Genomic DNA, 15,396 nt, shown 5'->3' on the forward strand with positions numbered 1-15,396 from the left:
CTTACTAAGTCTTTCTTCTGCATAGCTCAGGGCTCAAACTTCAGGAGTTTCACATTAGCTCACACCTATTCCCTACTTTTACTTTGCCTCTCTCTATATTTTTAGGTCCACCAATCATGCTTAAGACTAATGATTCTACAGCCTTTATTCCTAACCCCATTAAGATTCAGAACTACCAATGAATACTAGAATGTGTAAGCTAATATTTTCTGAGCTTTCAGTACAACCTAAACATACTCAAGGATACTCATACCCACCCTGTTCTACCTAGTTTTATTGTCAACTTGACAAAAGCTAGGGTCATTTGAAAGGAGGGAACCTCAATTGAAAAAAAATGCCTCCATAAGATCTGACTGTTAAGCATTTTCTTAATTTCTGATGGATGAGGGCCCAGCCCATTGTGGGTGGGGCTGCCCCATGGGCTGGTTGTTCTGGGTTCCATAAGAAAGCAGGCTGAGCAAGCAGTGGAAGCAAAGCCAGTAAGCAGTACCCCTCCATGTAGAAGCTATCAGTTCCTGCCTGTAGGTTCCTGCCCAATTTAAGTCCCTGTCTTGACTTCCTTCAGTGATGAACTGTGCTGTGGAAGCATAAACCAAAAAAAAAAAAAAAACCAAAAACCCTTTCCTTCACAAGTTTCTTTGGTCATTTCTGTGTTTTACCAAGGCAGTAGCAATCCTAACTAAGACTCCACCGCCCCCTTCTCTCTATATTGAGTTACATTTTTGTACTCATAGCCACTGCCTTTTATGACAACTTCATATTTCACCTAAACTGTTGGAGTAGTCAGTCCTACTTCTGCTCACCCAGGCTACTCCACTTTTACAGTCCATACCCCCATCCGACTTCTCATCTGAACAACAACAACAAAAACCAAAATATATTCATTATAGAATATTAAGAAGTACAAAATCCACACAAAAATATCAATTACAGGTAGCCACTGTTGACATTTTTATACAGACATTTGTATAGGTTTTTTTGAGTATTCAAACAACAAAATGTCCACCAATGTATTTTAAAACAATAATGAATGTATTTTTGTCATTTTGCACAACTGTCATCTAAAATATATAAAGAAAAGTGATGGTTATGTCAATTTACTTCGATGAATTCTGTTCTATAGCCAGGTATGACAGATGACCATGCTATACTGTCCTGATGCTCTTTCGAGGTGACCAGATGCTTTATACAGGTGTGCTTTATATAAGTCCTCACAATTTACTCTAGTCATATTCACTTATTTCTATTGTTTTGATTATTTTTTACATTTTTGTTGATTTTTAAAATTTAAGAATTTAAGATATAAATGAACATTTTATCCAACATGAAGATGAAACCCGCTAGTGCACCAGGCACTGCATTAGGTGAGAAAATGGTGAGCAAAACAAACATAGTCCTCACACTTTGAAAGAAGTACTGGTGCACTCAGAGGCAGGTACAAACCTGCTGTAAATCTGACCTGGGAACTCTTGTTTGGGAAAGTGGGACTTCCTTGAGGTAGGACGGGGGGAAAAAAAATCCCACTTTGATGGTTGACTAGGTTGCAAGATATGTCAACAATAGACCCTTCTTTGAATAGAGCTCTATAATAGGGAGTTCTTAGGGCAGAGGGAGAGGGCAAAGAATATATTTAGACAAAGGAGCATTATGCAAAATATCTTTGAAAAGGAGGCATAGGAGGTAGTGAAAGTAAAGTTGGTTACCACCAACCCTGAAGACCTGAGTTTAATCTCCAGGATTGTCAAGGTAGGAGGAGAGAACTGACTTTTACAAGTTGTCCCTGACCATTATCCACGTGCTGTTATATGTAGCTGCCCATGAATGAATGAACACATGAATGAATACATACATACATACATACATACATACATGTTTTAAAAACATGCTAAGAAAAAGAGCCCGAGATGTGGCTCCATGGTAAAGTTTTTTACCAAGACTCAAGAAGTACTGAAATTGAATTCCAGCACCAGGACTAATAAATGAATGAATACTTGATACTAAGCTACAGACATGGAAAACGTAAGCAAAAATATGGAAATGAGTGGAAATGTTTACAGGATGAATCTGGAAAGATGGAAGAAAATAAATCCCACAGGCCTTGTGGGAGGTGCTAAGGATCTTAGATGCTGAGATGGCCTCTCTCTCTCTCTCTCTCAAATTTACTCATCAATGACTTCAATCTTCTTTTCCTCAATCTCTCCTGTCACTCATGTTTTATGCTTCCCTTTACCTTCTAGTCACTATTTTGTAACATAGATAATTTTCTTACTTCACTGTTCTAGAACTACAGCCAAGTTAAACTCATTATGCTGAGGTCTAGAGACTGACACTCCAATCCCTAGTCATTAACTACTGAGCACTTCTGAATGGTAGAATTGCTGCATAAACTATTCAAGTAAGTATTGTTATATAGCCCAGGCTGGCCTCAAACTCACAACCCTCTGACCTCCATTTCTAAACTGCAGGGATTGTAGGGAAGTGCCACCATGCTCAGATTCATTACCTCTGTTATTTTTAGGCTAAATTTTCTTTGGCACAAAATTCTATTTAGTCCAAAATTGTAATCAGTATTGCTTTTCTACATGCCCTCTGTTAAATAAAGAAAGAATAAATACATGGAAAAACTTAGAGATTAGTGGATAACCAGAATTAAAAGAAAAATACTACAAGGGTAATGGGCAACAAGATAATGCATGTTGAAATCTTTGCTCAGTGTGCAAATGATCTACCCACAGTTATGTTTTGTATTCTATTTTATGCTGGTTTAGCAATGCCTGTCCTTTGCAAGACTTAAAGTGGGTATTGCATAGACTCCTGTCCATAGATGTGTGTGTTCCTGAATTTTGTAACTTTTGAACTGACTGTCAAGAGAAACATTTTCAGGGTGCAGATTTGGAACAGATTAGACTATGAACCATCTCTGTGGCCCCAGAATCCAGGGACTTTTCAGAGTTCATCCTCTGAAATTCACACAAGAAACTGGCCAGATATCTCCTGGAGCCCCACGTATAGGCAGGTATTTACAGTATACAATTTAACCAAGAAAATGAAACACAAGCAAGACTGCATCTTCATACAAAACAATAGTTTAAGAAGTCAGGTAGGACTTCCTTTCCAATCCTTGCTTGCTTCTTTTGGCTGGGGCAGACACCTAGCTGGTCTGCTCTCTTGACAATACCATATCCTGAGACATCCTAGAGGAATCACTCATGCAGAGCAACAGGATTTCAGGATCCTAGAGGTGGCCTGAGTCCCAGGAGTTCTTCCACCTGGGAGCTCAGAATCACAGGATCACAGAGACATCTGGATCCTGAGGAGTTCTGACACAAGGAAGATAACTGGAAAGACAGGCTCCAGTCAGAGACAGTGAGTGGAGGTAGCACTAGAGTTAACCAGATGGCAAAAGGCAAGAGCAAGAACATAAGCAACAGAAACCAACGTTACTTGGCATCATCAGAACCCAGTTCTCCCACCATAGCAAGCCCTGGACACTCTATCACACCAGAAAAGCAGGAATCAGAATTAAAATCACTTCTCATGATGATGATAGAGGATGTCAAGGAGGACATAAATAACTCCCTTAAAGAAATAGAGGAGAGCACAGGTAAACAGGTAGATGCCCTTAAAGAGGAAACACAAAAATCCTTTAAAGAATTACAAGAGAACACAACCAAACAGGTGAAGGAATTAAACAAAACCATCTAGGATCTAAAAATGGAAGTAGAAATAGTAAAGAAATCTCAAAGGGAGACTACCCTGGAGATAGAAAACTTAGGAAAGACATCAGGAGCCATAGATGTAAGCCAACAGAATACAAGAGATAAAAGAGAGAATCTCAATGTGCAGAAGATACCATGGAAAACATTGACACAACTGTCAAAGAAAATGCAAAATGCAAAAAGCTCCTTACCCAAAGCATCCAGGAAATCCAGGACACAATGAGAAAACCAAACCTAAGGATAATAGGTATAGACGAGGGTGAAAATTCCCAACTTAAAGGGCCAGTAAATATCTTGAACAAAATTATAGAGGAAAACTTCCCTAACCAAAAGAAAGAGATGTCCATGAATATTCAAGAAGCCTACAGAACTCCAAATAGACTAGACCAGAAAAGAAATACCTCCTGTCACATAATAATCAAAACATCAAATGTACAAAACAAAGAAAAAAATACTAAAAACAGTAAGGGAAAAAGATAAAGTAACATATAAAGATAGACCTATAAGAATTACACCAGACTTCTCACCAGAGACTATAAAAAGCCAGAAGATACTGGACAGATGTCATACAGACTCTAAGAGAACACAAATGGCAGCCCAGACTACTATACCCAGCAAAACTCTCAATCACTATAGATGGAGAAACCAAGATATTCCACAACAAAACCAAATTTACATAATATCTTCCTACAAATACAGAATTTCAAAGGATAACTGATAGAAAACTCCAACACAAGGAGGGAAACTACATCCTAGAAAAAGCAAGGAAGTAATCTTCCAACAACCCTAAAAGAAGATAAGTACACAAACGTAATTCCATCTCTAATAACAAAAATAACAGGAAGCAACAATCATTTTTCCTTAATATCTCTTAGTATCAATGGACTCAGTTCTCCAATAAAAAACATAGACTATCAGACTAGATTCATAAATAGAACCCAGAATTTTGCTGCATATAGGACACCCACCTCAGTGACAAAGACAGACACTACCTCAGAGTAAAAGGATGGAAAACAATTTTCCAAGCAAATGGTCCCAAGAAACACGCTGGAGTAGCCATTCTAATATCAAATAAAATCGACTTTCAGCCAAAAGCAATCCAAAAAGATAAGGAAGGACATTTCATACTCATCAAAGGAAAAATCTACCAAGATGAGCTCTCAATTCTGAATATTTATGCTCCAAATGTAGGGCACTCACATTCATAAAAGAAACTTTACTAAAGCTCAAAGCACACATTCCACCTCACACAATAATAGTGGGGGATTCAACACCCCACACTCAGCAATGAACAGATCATGGAAACAGACACTAAACAGAGACTCAATGAAATTAACAGAAGTTATGAACCAAATGGATTTAACAGGTATCTATATAGCATTTCATCCTAAAACAAAAAAATATATCTTTTTCTAAACACCTCATGGTTCCTTCTCCAAAATAGACAATATAATTGGTCACAAAACAGGCCTCAACAGATACAAAAATATTGAAATAATCCCGTGCATCCTATCAGATCACAACAAACGAAGGCTGGTCTTTAATAATGACAAAAACAATGGAAAGGCCACATATACACAGAAACTGAACAATGCTCTACTCAATGATAACATGGTCAAGGAAGAAATTAAAGACTTTTTAGAATTTAATGAAAATGAGGACACATCATACCAAAACTTGTGGGACTCCATGAAAGCAGTGCTAAGAGGAAAAATCATAGCTCTAAGTGCCTAAAAAAGAAACTGGAGAGAGCATACACTAGCAGCTTGATAGCACACCTGAAAGCTTTAGAACAAAAGGAAGCAAATACACCCGAGAGGAGAAGATGGCAGGAAATAATCAAACTCAGGGCTGAAATCAACCAAGTTGAAACAGAAAGAACTATACAAAATATCAACAAAACCAAGAGTTGGTTTGTTGAGAAAATCAACAAGATAGATAAACCTTAGCCAGACTAACCAGAAAGAACAGAAATAGTATCCAAGTTAATAAAATCAGAACTGAAAGGGGAGATATAACAACAGAAACTGAGGAAATTTAAAAAATCATCATATCCTACTTCAAAGGCCTATACTCAACAAAACTGGAAATTCTGGATGAAATGGACAATATTCTAGACAAATACTAGGTACCAAAATTAAATAAGGGGCAGATAAACCATCTAAACAGTCCCATAACCCCTAAAGAAATAGCAGCAGTCATTAAAAGTCTCCCCACCAAAAAAAGCCCAGGACCAGATGGTTTTAATGCAGAATTCTATCAGACTATCAAGGAAGACCTAATACCAATTCTCTTCAAACTATTCCACAAAATAGAAACAGAAGGAACACTACCCAATTCGTTCTATGAAGCTATAATCACACTCATACCTAAACCTCACAAAGACCCAACAAAGAAAGAGAACTTCAGACCAATCTCCCTTATGAATATTGATGCAAAAATGCTCAATAAAATTCTCGCAAACCAAATCCAAGAACACATCAAAACAATCATCCATCATGATCAAGTAGGCTTTATCCCAGGAATGCAGGGATGGTACAATATATGGAAACCCATCAACATAATTTACTATGTAAACAAACTCAAAGAAAAAAACCACATGATCATCTCACTAGATACTGAAAAAGCATTTGATAAAATTCAACATCCCTTCATGGTAAAAGTCTTGGAAAGATTAGGAATTCAAGGCTCATACCTAAACATAATAAAAGCAATATACAGCAAACCAGTAGCCAACATCAAACTAAATGTAGAGAAACTTGAAGCAATCCCACCAAAATCAGGAACTAGACAAGGCTGCCCACTCTCTCCCTACCTATTCAATATAGTGCTGGAAGTCCTAGCCAGAGCAATTAGACAACAAAAGGAAGTCAAAGGGATGCAAATAGTAAAGGAAAAAGTCAAACTATCACCATTTGTAGATGATATGATAGTTTACTTAAGTGACCCTAAAACTTCCACCAGAGACCTCCTAAACCTGATAAACAACTTAAGCAAAGTGGCTGGATATAAAATCAAATCAAACAAATCAGTAGCCTTCCTTTACTCAAAGAATAAATAGGCTGAGAAAGAAATTAGGGAAATGACACCCTTCACAAAAGTCACTAATAATATATTAAATACCTTGGTATAAATCTACCAAGCAAATGAAAGATCTTTATGACAAGAACTTCAAGTCTCTGAAGAAAGAAATGGAAGAAGATCTCAGAAGATTGGAAGATCTCTCATGCTCATAGATTGGCAGGATTAATATAGTAAAAATGGCCATCTTGCCAAAAGCAATCTACAGAGTCAATGCAATCTCCACCAAAATTCCAAATCAATTCTTCATAGAGATAGAAAGAGCAATCCTCAAATTCATTTGGAATAACAAATACCCAGAATATCAAGAACTATTCTCAACAATAAAAGAACTTCTGGGGAAATCACCATCCCTGACCTCAGGCTGTATTACAGAGCAATAGTGATAAAAACTACATGGTATTGGTACAGAGACAGGCAGGAAGATCAATGGAATAGAATTGAAGATCCAGAAACAAACCCACACACCTTTGGTCACTTGATCTTTGACAAAAAAGTTAAAACCATCCAGTGGAAAAAGGTCAGCATTTTCAACAAATGGTGCTGGTTCAACTGGAAGTCAGCATGTAGAAGAATGCAAATTAATCCATTCTTATCTCCTTGTACAAAGCTTAAGTCCAAATGCATAAAGGACCTTCACATAAAACCAAATACAGTGAAACTAATAGAAGAGAAGGTGGGGAAGAGCCTCAAATACCTAGGCACAGGGGAAAAGTTCCTGAACAGAACACCAATGGCTTATGCTCTAAGATCAAGAATTGACAAATGGGACCTCATAAAATTGCAAAGCTTCTGTAAGGCAAAGGACACTGTCAATAGGACAAAACAGCAACCAACAGATTGGGAAAAGATCTTTACCAATCCCACATCTGATAGAGGGCTAATATCCAATATATACAAAGAACTCAAGAAATTAGACTCCAGATAATCAAATAACCATATTAAAAATGGGATACAGAGCTAAACAAAGAATTCTCAACTGAAGAAACTCGAATGGCCAAGAAGCACCTAAAGAAATGTCCAATATCCTTAGTCATCAGGGAAATGCAAATCAAAACAACCCTGAGATACCACCTCACACCAGTCAGAATGGCTAAGATCAAAAACTCAGGTGATAGTAGATGCTGATGAGGATATGGAGAAAGAGGAACACTCCTCCATTGTTGGTGGGATTGCAAACTGGTACATCCACTCTGGAAATCAGTCTGGCGGTTCCTTAGAAAATTGGACTTAGCATTACCTGAGCACCCAGCTATACCACTCTGGGGCATATGTCCAGAAGATGCTCCAACATATAACAAGGACATATGCTTCACTATGTTCATAGCAGCCTTATTTATAATAACCAGTAGCTGGAAAAAACCCAGATGCCCTTCAACAGAAGAATGGATACAAAAAAATGTGGTACATGTACACAATGGAATATTACTCAGCTATTAAAAACAATGATATCTATAAATTCTTAGGTAACTGTATGGAACTAGAAAACATCATCCTGAGTGAGGTAACCCAATCACAAAAGAACACACATGGTATTCATTCACTGATAATTGGATATTAGGCCAGAAGCTTGAAATACCCAAGATTCAACTCCCAGACCACATGAGCTCATGAAGAAGGAAGAACAAGTGTGAGTGCTTCAGTCCTTCTTAGAAGGAGTAACAAAATACTCAAGGGAGCAAATATGGAGACAAAGTGTGGGACAGAAACTGAAGGAGGTGCCTTCTGGAGACTATTCCACCTGGGTATCCATCCCATGTGCAGTCACCAAAGGTAGACGCTGATGTGGATGTCTGGAATTGCATGCTGACAGGAGCCTGATATAGCTTTCTCCTTAGAGGTCTGCCAGAGTCTAACATATTTAGAGGTGGATGCTCACAGCTAACCATTGAACTGATTGTGAGGGTCCCAATGGAGGAGTGAGAGAGAAGACTAAAGGAGCTGAAAGGGTTTGCGGCCCCATGAGGAGAGCAACAATACCAAACATCCAGAGCTCCCTAGGGTCTAAACCACCAGCCTGGGAGCACATAGGGATGGACCTATGGCTCCAGCTGTATATGTAGGGGAGAATGGCCTTGTAGGGCATAGGTGGGAAAGGAGATCCTTGGTCCCATGAAGGCTAGACGCAGAGTGTGGAGTAATTCAATGGTGGAGAGGTGGGAGTGAGGGGGGGTAGGTGGGGGCACATCCTCGTAGAAGCAGGAGGAGGAGTGATGGGATAGTGGGTTCCTGGGTGGGGGGGTGGTATGGGGTAAGGGGATAACATTTGAAATGTAAATAAAATATTCAATAAAAAATATCAAAAAAAAACAAACTGAAGAAGAAGAAGAAAAAAAGGAGGAGGAGAAGAAGGATGAAGAGGAGGAGGAGGAGGAGGAGGAGGAGGAGGAGGAGGAGGAGGAGGAGGAGGAAGAGGAGGAAGAGGAGGAAGAAGTAGTCAGGTAGGGTTTCTGTAGCACGTATGAAGCTTAGAAGATGCCACTCTGTGCTAGTAACAAGGAAAAGGCCTTTTCTAGTAACAGAACAATTTTTAGATGGTCAGAGTTGTGAGTTCACAGAGAGAACTATAGCCCCAAGATTAGTGAGACAGACTGGTAGACATAGAGAACTCTAAAAGTGGAGAGCAGTGTGATCTGTGAGACGCAGTGCTTGGTTAGGAAAACCTCAACTGCAACCCATGAGCTTCCTGGAGACACAGCCTGGACAAGCCAGAGAATTCAGATCTCACAGGGGTACAATGACTGGGGAGAGGGTCCAAATTATCCACTCTAAAGACTACCAACTCCTCATGCTGAATAGCAGAGAACATCCTTCTTCCCTTTGTGGGTTGGGAGGGGCATGTGTTTGTTTGTCAGAGCTTCCTGACCTGCCCTCAGGAGAAATGACCTAACTTGTTGGGATTTCCTCAAAGTAAAGCAGCTTCTACTCTAGTGGTAGAGGGAAATGGATATCTGCCTAGGGGTTGTTTAGGATAAAGCACTGAGAGCTCATAGTGCTAGTTCATAGGCTCACTAACAGCTGGGACTGGGTCATAAGACTGTAGAAACGTGTCTCCTCCCACTGCCTGTCTGCAGTTCCTCTGACTCAGTATAGCATGGTCACCTTTCAGCAAAATCACGTGCCATGTAAAAGGCAAAGGATCTCAGAATGAGATTTGGCAGGAAGTTTTCTGACTAAATGTTCTAGCAATGGAAGTAGAAGAGTCTTAAGGGCATGCTTTGGAGAGGACCTAAATTTACCAGCTCCTTCCTGATCTTAAACTCAAATGGTGGGCAGAGAGAACAGACTCCTGAAAGTGGAGCTCTGACCTATGCACGAGATATGATGCACAAACACACATGTATGTGATGAACAAATGCAGTTAAAACTGGGAGTTGTGGTTGGTTATCTGCTATCAGTATATTCATGGAAACAGAAATTCCTGTAACATCAGTGGGTGATCATCAATCTTTATTTAAATGAGCACTGTAGCTGTCAAGAAAGAGAAAGCTACTGAGCTACAGGGTTTGGGCAAAACACATAGCAACAGTGAAGAGGGGGAATGCAGATGTCTGGGAAGAACTGCATGCTTTTAGCTGTAGAGAGAAGTGGGAAAGGAAGGGAGAGGGGAGGGGAAGAAAAGGAGGGAGGGAGCAAGAGGGAGGAAGGTGCTTAAATAAAAATCACAACAAACTATGTATTTTATATTTAATCTGTGAATCTGTTCAGATGAAGAGAGATTTAAGGAGTTTCTTCAAAAATAGTGCTAAAAGCAACTCTCCCATCTTCAGATCAGAACAATCATATCTGAAAATGAGATGCAGAATATGATATTCCTAAAAATAGGGGTATTCCCTTTTGTTCCTGGTTTTCCAAGAGCTTCTATATAATACAAGTTTTGTATCTTTAAATACCCTTTTCTGTATTTATTCAGATAGTCTTACTTTTCTTTTTTTTTTCTTTCTTAGTCTGATAAATTGCATTGATTATCTAGCAGAAGTCCCTTATCTCTGGTACTATCATTTGCTTTGAAATACATATTATTTTATCGTAAAGTAATATTCCAACTTTCTTTTCGTTACTAGTTGTTTTTTTTTTTCTCTAACATTTGTATCTATTAACTCTCTATGGGTTTTTATTAAAGCCTTAACTATGGATATGTGTTTGTCTCTGTGTGAGTATGTATACATGAGCATGGGTGTACTGAAAGGCCAGAGACATCCGATCCCCCAGAGCAGTTGCTACCTGATGTGGGTGCTGGGAGTCAAATTCACAGCTTCTGGAGGACTAGAACATGCACTTAGCCAGTGAGCTACCTCTCCAGCCCAAATCTTTGGCTTTTATATTGAATTTTCTTTTTATTTTGAAGATTTCAAATGACAGCAATTACACCATTGCCATTTAATGCACTTATTAGTATCTTGGCTTAATACTGTGATCCTTTCTTGTTTGTTTGCTTCACGTGTTTCCCCCTTTCTCTTTCTTTCCTTTCTTTTGGAACAACAATTTCATTACATTTTAAAATTAAATTTATTTATTTATCTATTTATTTATTTTGTGTGTGTGCATGCCGTGGCTTGTGTGTAGAGGTCAGAGGACAACTTGCAAAAGTCTGTTCTCTATATCTACTGTGTGAGTGTTGGGATTAAACTCAGTTTTTTCTGGGTTTGGTGCAAATACCCTATTTATCTACTGAACAACATGGTAAGTACATGCTTGCACACACACACACACACACACACACACACACACACACACACACGGAGAGAGACACACATTTATTAACCTCTCTTCTCCCCCAAAAGATATTGTCTCAAAGAAAGTTAGTTATCTTCATTGCTTTTTAAAAACAGCTGAATAAAGAAAGACCTCTTTCTATTTATCCATCTGGTGGCCACTTCTGATCACCATTTCTTTATATCATTCTGGTTTCCATTTCTCTATATCAATGTTAAGATCCACTAAGCCTTGTTATTATTAGTATTTATTAATTATGCATTACTAAAATATTAATAATGAAATATTAATCATTGTTAATTTTGCTGAAAGGCTCCCTCCACCATTTCATTTAGTATGCATCTGTTGGTGATGGATTTTTTCACCTTTTTTTAAATTTATTTTTTATTGGATATTTTATTTACATTTCAGATGCCATCCCCTTTCCTCATTTCCCCTCCCTAGAAAACCCCTATCCCATGCCCCCTTTTCCTTTTTGCTTTTATACAATTTTTTAAAAATGTTAATCAAGGCTTTATAAGTTTGGTAATGCTCAATCAGAGGTGTAACCCATTACCCAACCTAGATATACAAACTATCTTTGACTGGTGGAGACACGTGAACATCTGCCTCCATGTCCCCTCTTCCCTCTTTCTCTCTCTTTCTCTCTCTCATCACCTAGCTTCTCCTCTCCTTCTCCTCCTCTCCTTACTTTTCCTCTTCCTCTCAGTACTCCTCCCACCTTAGCTCCTCTTACATATCACCCTTCCTGTTAAAATAAAACTTTTCTCTCAAAATACAATTAGAGCATAATTATACCAATTTGTACCATTGAGGTACAAGATAGTCCTAATACCCAGTCCATCATTTTGTTGACTAACCAGAACCTCTGTTATCTCTCCTAACTAAAACACTTAGTTCTGAACCTGGCTTTTTTCTTGGCTTTAGAATGAATGTCAGCTGAACACCATCCACTCAAATCTTTTCTCTCAAAGTAAATAGCCAGGATTGGCTATGAGACTATAAGTTTTCAACCCTGTCCGAAATCCAGAATGACTGAGTTAACTGAAATTATGGGAAGCACCAAGCATAGCTTCTAAAACTTAGCCAATTTATAGAGACCGCTGAACACCTGGACACTCCCTATACTACAGAACGTTGGAGCATCTGATCTTCAGCCTTCTGGCCCAGAATCATCTGACAGACCTTAGTGATGCAGAATCATTAAGGGCTGATTACTCTGTCTAGGCAGATATAATCAGTCGACTATTCTGCAAGTGTGTCCTTTTCTGGACAGTAATTTGTCTGTAGATGGAAAGAGGTAATTCTTGCCTAGTGGCTGTCTCATCACAACTGGAGCAACTCCAAAGATGCTCAATTTCTTCTTAGAATCCAAGACAGGAAGCTGTCAGGAGCAGACAGGACTCTAATCAAAATGAACATTAATACAGAAATGTTTGTAACATCAATTCTGTGGACTTCTGATGTTTTGAAAACCAACTATCCATGTAAGGCAATCTGGACTGTTGTCTGTTAACTCCTCTTAGCTATTTCTAAATAAAATATAGAAAACATCTTAACAATAAACTCAAAGCCATGAATTTGCTATAGTCCCTTAACTCACAGGCTAACCATTTCAAATCAGTTTAAAAAGTTAAAGAAGGACTGGGTCTAAGCCTTGTATTCCTAAATGTGTTATACAGGCACAATGCCCATGATACTAACAATATTCATCTCACTTTTATATCAATAAGAAGCTCGTACCAATGAAAACCTTAAATTTGAAATCAAAGTAAATTTTGTACCAATTAAGAAATTATAACTTCATTTTGATAATAATTATACAGATTTCTACCAATAGGTTATGGCTATGAAATAAATCCTAGCTAATCCTCCCTGTTCCAACAAAACCACTACTTTTCCCTAGAAAAATTTTCACCTTTTAAAGCATGTCTAAAGTCTTCATTCATTTTTGCTTTTGAGGGCTATTTTCAGTAAGTAAAGTACTCCACGTTGTTGGGGGAGTTATTTTAGTACTTTTAGTATATTATTATTATGTCCTGTAGCTCACATTGCTCCTGATAAGAAACCAATTCTCATTGTTTTTCTTTATATCAACACCCTTTCCCTTTGATTAGCATATAAGTTTCTTTTTATCACCATTTCAATGAAAGTAGGAGGTGGGGGGACCCTCTAGAATGTACCAGAGACCTGGGAGGTGAGAGACTTGAAGCTGAGGAGGAGGGCAACCCTGTAGGAAGACCAGCAGTCTCAACTAACCTGGTCCCCCGGATCTCTCAGACACTGGACTACCAACCAGGCAGCACACACTAGCTGATATGAGGCCCTCAACACATGTACAGCAGAGAAGACGCACCTAACCCTTGTGAGATTTGGGGCCCCAGGGAGGTGCGGGGGGGGGGCATCATCTTGGAGACAGAGACTGGGGGGAGGGGCGAGAAGGGAACAAGGAGGTGTGGGATGTAGAATAGTCGGAGTGTGGACCGGGAAGGAGATAAAGTCTGGACTATGAAAAAAAAAAGATTAAAGAATAAATTTTAAAAATGCAATAAAGAAAAAAAGAAATATTATAAAGAACCACACCAATATTTGTTCTGGCATGAAGCATACCTAACTGAGGCAAAATATGTCTGTTGCCTTGTTATCTTCTGAAGAGGCGTTCACCTCTGACTGCAGAGAGCAGGCATTCAGACAGCCCTCACGTGTCCTACAAATGCTGTTTGCTCTAGTCATGAGCCTTCCCTCCTGCACGCAGGTACTGTCCTTACATGAGTGACTGGAATTCACCTGGACATTCAAGAGATTCTCTTGGGATCTCGGAGGCTCTTCTCTACCGTACTTCCCCAACAGCTTTAGTCTTCCTAACTTGCCTAGAGACTCCGTCTCTTCTCAGTCCCAATTTCTACTCCCTAGAGTCTAGAGAAACTTTTCTAGACACTTTGATAGCATTATGGCTTCACCTGACTCATTTGTTTGTCTTTCTTCTGGTGGATATCACTGTCCTTCATTGTCTGATACCCCTTGTGCTGAAAGGCATTGTCCTGTAAATCTGTTTTCCCCTTGTTGTTTTAGGAGGAACAGCAACACCAGCCCTCCTCCCCTTGCTTTGACAAGAAACAAAAGTCCAGATTGAGTTTTTAAAGTGGACTCAACTTATAGTTCTAGTTGCGAGCCTAACCTTTAACGGCCGAGCCCTCTCCCCAGTCCATATTCTGCTTCTCACTGTTCTTAGGATAGAGTCCACACTTCTTAGGGAAGTTATCAAAACTGGATACCTCTTGCTTATGTCAAGCCACCTTTTCCTAACCTCAGGCAAACCAGCACCTTTCATTTGTCCAGACTCAACAAGCACTTCCATCTCTACCCTCCTTTTCACACAGTTACTTAGCTCTCGTCTCCAGAGTTTGCCTGAGTGTCATTGTTCAGGGACATCATCCTCAGCTTACCCCAGTAAGTTGTGTATATTAGTTAGATTTCATTACTGTGATGAAATGACTAGTGGAGGCTAAGTTTTCAAAGGAAAGAGGTTTATGGCTCACAGTTTTTGAGACCAGACAGCCCCACCCTCCAGGCAGTTTAACCTATGAAGATAGCCCTCTTGGCTATAGCACAGCATAGCTGATTGGGTCGTACTAGCAACATGTGTGGGAACAAGAAATCACATCACAGAACTGGAAGCCATGGAGGCCCAGGGCTGTCACAAGCTTTTCCAAGGACTTTGAGTTAACCCTCGAATTTCTCACTGTGTCTCATCTTTTAAAATCATACCTTTCAATATTTCTACACTAAGGTCAGGGTCTCAAGGCATGAAACGTTTGTAGACGAGCACACACAATATCCAAAACATAGTGTGATGATTTTATGCTTGCCCCTAAACTTT

Source organism: Arvicanthis niloticus, chromosome 7, assembly GCF_011762505.2.
Source record: "Arvicanthis niloticus isolate mArvNil1 chromosome 7, mArvNil1.pat.X, whole genome shotgun sequence".
Classification (NCBI taxonomy): domain Eukaryota; kingdom Metazoa; phylum Chordata; class Mammalia; order Rodentia; family Muridae; genus Arvicanthis; species Arvicanthis niloticus.